Below are 4,715 nucleotides of genomic sequence, written 5' to 3' on the forward strand. Positions count from 1 at the left end.
TTTGTTTGTTTGTTTTTTTGAGAGAGCAGGTTGAAAGGAGAAATGGTTAAAACTAAGCTTCCTCAACTTGAGAGGTCAAAGATCAATTCACTGCCAGAGCTGCCCCTAGGGGTGTGTGGGGCCTGGGGCATATCAGCCTGGGGGAAGGGGGGGAAGCAGGGCAGGGGGGAGCGAGCAGCCAGAGCAGGAAGCTGGCAGCGTGCGGCATCCGTGCAAAGTGGTGGCACACTTGCCAATGGCACCGTGCACAGGGCCTCCCAAAGCATGGGGCCCAGGGGCAGTCTCCCTATTTGCACCCCCACCCCATTCCAGGGGCAGCTATGAATTCCCATACTGCATTCCCATAGACTTCCTGTGCAACCTTGGGCAGTCCGTCTCTCTGTGCCTCACCTCTTCATTTAAAATTAGGATAACAGCATTTCCTCCCCTCAGATCCATTAACAGCTGCAAGGTACTCAGGATGCCTCTATAGCCCTGTTACTATAAGAAGGAAGAACCAACTGCCACACATTTACAATTCTAGGTACCAATCAGGTTTCCTTCTCCTGCAACCCCAAACCCCTTACCAGTTGCCAAATGTAAAGCACCACAGGCTAGAAACCCCTTCTGCAAATATGCATTGGCTATGCTCATACTGCCTCTGTGGGCCTTTGGAGAGCAGTGCCAGGAAGCAAATCCCACACACCCACTCCTGTTCCGTATGCACCGAGCCCAGAAGTGAGTTGGTGAAGTCATCATGAGGGCATCCCCACTGCTGCTCTCAAACATTGTCAGACAGAGCTGGAGGGTGATGGCAGGAGGGTGCCCTCCACAGTCTCATTGCCAAGTGGAGCCATGCTTCTCAGCTCAGAAACTGAGCACCTACCCATTATAATCTTCGAAAACTGTGGCTATACCTGCAATTCTTACAATTCGATTACACTGTGACCTGAAGGTGCTCAATAACTCTGATGAGGTCCTTGCTCTTTGCCTCCTCCCTTCTGTTGTCTGGAAATCATTAGACTTCATAAATTGCCAAAGATATTTGAAAAAAATGCCAGAGTGTACAATTTCACTAACCCTCCTCCATTTTCATTCTCTTGCATATTTTTCTAATAGAAAAGTTGGCAGCTTGCTAGTATAGTTTCAAAAGAAGATTAAAAACAGAGATAGGCTATTTTAATTTTTCAGATGATAACAGCATCTTCCAAGGCCGTATGTAAAATCATCACTCAAAGTTAGCTTCACCTTGCATTTCACCTTTTTGTCCTCAAGCCATTCATTTTTCTATGAAGTTCAGCCCTGACCCCAAAAGCTTTAAGCACCACAGTAGGTACTGGAGTCCCTGACCCCAATCCTGAAGAAATGAGTGCACAGGCTGAAGTTTAAACCCTGCAATGAGTCCCACTGAAATCAATGAGGTAACCTCCTATCACACTGTGCATGTAGGTACAGGGTCTTAAAATGAAAAAGTTCCCACCTAACCAAACACATAGGCAGCCTACCATGTTAATTCAATACATTTGTTTTGAAGCAGTTTGTTTGGAAAAAAAAAAAACTTTGCTCTTGGTTGTGTGTGAGGGCGTGCACCAGTTTTCTACCATTAACATGGCATCACCTTTTGCCAGGGTCATCTCAGAAGTAAAATCTTGACTAAAGAATGTTAACCTGGTTTGGCAAGTCAACAAAGTTGTTCTTAGTTTTATTCTTTTCTGCTTCTTATTTTGCAGTGGAGGGGGAGAGGAAGAGAAGGGAAGAAAAAAAGTCAGAGTAGCTTTTTAAACTCTGAATTTAGTCAAGTAATCTCCATCTTCCCTTGGCATCCAATTCACCCATTTACCATTTCACCAGCTTCCTCCTCCCATATATTTGAACAAAAGGGTTAAACATAAAGGTATTTAACATATAGAGTAGTCCGCAAGTGACTACAAGGCTCTCAGCTTCTGGCCAACTCAGAACAGCTCAGCTCTAGTTCAGCAACAGAGTCAAGGAAGGAGACATTTGTACAGATGTAGAGTCCACTAGGTCAGAGGTGGGACAATATGGGCCACATCTGGCATGCTAACAGATCCTATAGGCCTGCTGAGGGCTGCCAGAAGTCTGAGGGGGGAAGGCTGCACCCTGCACCCTTCCACTCTGCTGCCACCAGGGCCAGGCTGGGCAGCACAGACTCCTCTGCCCCGCTCCCTCCCACTTCCTATTGTCACTGCAGTTGCGCAGTCCTGGCATCACTGCCAGCAGAGAGACCCGCATAGGATGCAGTGTAATGCCACATGCCAAGTAGCCCTCCTGCCCACAGCAATGAGCTGCTGCCACCATGGCGCTGTTAGGAGGTGAGTCCATGATGGCTGCAGGGGGGCTCAACATGGGGCAGCCTCCCCAAATTTTCTTGGGGCTGCATGGCACCAGCAGTTGGTGGTGAGCGGGATGGATACTCAGCACGCTGCATTGTGCCCTCTCCAGTATGGGCCCTGCACAGCACCAGCAGGAAGCCAAGTAGGGCAGGGGAATGAGAAGTGGCTGCTGGGATGGCTGCAGGGGGGCAGAGGAGTCTGCACACTGTGCGGCCCACCCCAGCTCCAGCTGTGGCAGATCAGAACGGCACAGGACTCCCTTCTCACACTCCTGGCAATGTTCGGCAGGCCGAATAAGATCAACTGGCGTCTCTCCCCCACCCCCACAAACAGCTCACCAAAACTTAAGTGGCCCTTGAGCCCTAATAACTGCCCACCCCTGAACCAAGTTGTAGTGCAGAAGATAAGTGAGCTATAGCCAAACGATTCCTTCTACCAGTTTACATGATGAAATAGCTTGTGATGCATCAGTGGGGCATGCACCCCCCCCCAGGTTTCTGGGGGCCTGTGGAGCATGTCTAGGGGGTGCACCAGAAGTGGCTGCTCCAACTCTCCCCATAGCCCCAAGCTGGGTGAGCAGCAGCAGCAGGCAGCCCAATGTCAGAAGTCAGAGCCTGCTGCAGCTCCCAGGCAGCCAAAGGCCTACCACAGAGTGCAGCTGTGTAACAGCACCTTATCCTGTCCCCACCACCATTGCCACAACAGACCAACTGACCTCAGCCCCACTGCGTACCACCAGACCCTTTAAGTCGTGTCCTCCCTTCCACTATCAACAGTCATCTATGCTTTAGAGCAGGGTTCCCAACCTTTTTATGCTGTGGACCAGCAGACCAAGGACCAGAACTGACCATGGACCAGAAGTGACTGGCATACTGCAGGCAGGCAGGCAGGCAGGCAGGCAGGAAACCCTTTTTCATATTCAGTATGAAATACACACTTCTGGTTCGGCAGCCAACCCTTCATGGCCTGGGGGTTGGAAACCCCTGCTTTATAGTATGGCAAGCAGTCCCCTTAAAATGCGCAAGATCTGGACTGCATACAAACAAGGACCAATTTATTTCAACTGGTGCAAATCCCCACTTGGGACACTTATTCCAGTGAAAGAGCTGCTCCTTTCTGCCCAGTTTAAATGATGGATGTAAACTAAACTAAAACATGAGTCACCACAGTCTTCTCTATTGGCTTGAAGAAGTCTTCTAAAAATAAAAAATAAAATCACACCTTAAATTAAGCCTGTGGAAGCCTGCATGTAGCTAAACACCAAGCCTATTCACAAAAGTTGGGTACTTTCTCACCCAAGTAAGGGTAGTAGAGTCTGATCCTTAAGCTCCAATTCTGCAACACACTTAACTGCATGCTTGCATCTCACTGAAATCAATGGGACATAAACATGGATTAAAAAATGTTAAACACTTGCTCAATATATTGCTAGCATGGGACTTGAGAGAGCAATTTCAGACCACAGGCCAGTCATTTTACTAGTTAACACAAATCATAAGAGTTCTATTATTAAACATCACTTCTTTTTAGTTTAGCAATATACCTCCTTCCTATCCACAACAGGATGACTAAAAAAAAGCTATTAATTTACTTTACTGTTCCTACCAGAAGAGCCTAGTAGCTTGTTAACTTATGAGATGCACACCTACAAAATAAAGGGAACAACCAACACAATAAACATGGAAACTGTGAGATCCAAGCCACGTCCTGAGCACATCTTGACACCATTTTCACATTATGAAAGGAGCCACATTTAAAACGGTCAGCTCATGGCCAACATGTTTTACCAGCAGGCATTAGAAGAAAAAAAAAAAAAGTTACAGGAAAAAGTCAATGGAGTGGCTCTCCCCCTACCCCCTTGTGAAATGATGCATAAGATCTGGTCACCATTTAGTTTCTCCTAGAAGTAGACATAATAGAAAGTATTTTCTTTAAGGTTATGGATATTTAAAAAAACAAAAACAAAAAAAAGACCCTCCTTAATGCTTTGACCTTCCCAGTTCACCTGGGAAAAAACAAAAAAACTAAACTTTTCTGAGAACGGAGAGCCAAACCTGAATATTTCCCACTAAAACACAGCAGGGTTGCAGAATATGGCAGGATCCCCCTGAGCGTTTCAGGTCTTATTGTCCAAGCTTACACATGATTGCCTGAAACCAAAACCCCACAAAAGTCTGGATTTCGAGGCATTTTTCCTCCTCCCCCTTAAAAAAAGAAGATACATAAACGCACGCTCCCATCCCAAGCACAGCGGGCAGCCGTACCCCCGGCAGCGGGACTTCTCGGGCTGTGGGAAACGGCTGGGGAGAAACCAGCGCCGCCGGCTGGCTCCATGGAGCCCCCCCCCCCGCGCCCGGCACCCGGGCGGGGCGGGGCGGCCGC

The 4,715-nt window shown here is 47.9% G+C and overlaps 1 protein-coding gene across 2 annotated transcripts in view; it reads right to left on the minus strand.

Annotated features, from left to right (window-relative positions):
- The window catches only part of SEPT11 (septin 11), a 144,332-nt gene that overhangs the window by 139,208 nt on the left and 409 nt on the right, over window positions 1-4,715 (minus strand). The window lies entirely within an intron of this gene.

The sequence above is a fragment of the Gavialis gangeticus genome, unplaced genomic scaffold, assembly GCF_001723915.1.
Source record: "Gavialis gangeticus isolate Ggan-Ray unplaced genomic scaffold, GavGan_comp1, whole genome shotgun sequence".
NCBI lineage: Eukaryota > Metazoa > Chordata > Crocodylia > Gavialidae > Gavialis > Gavialis gangeticus.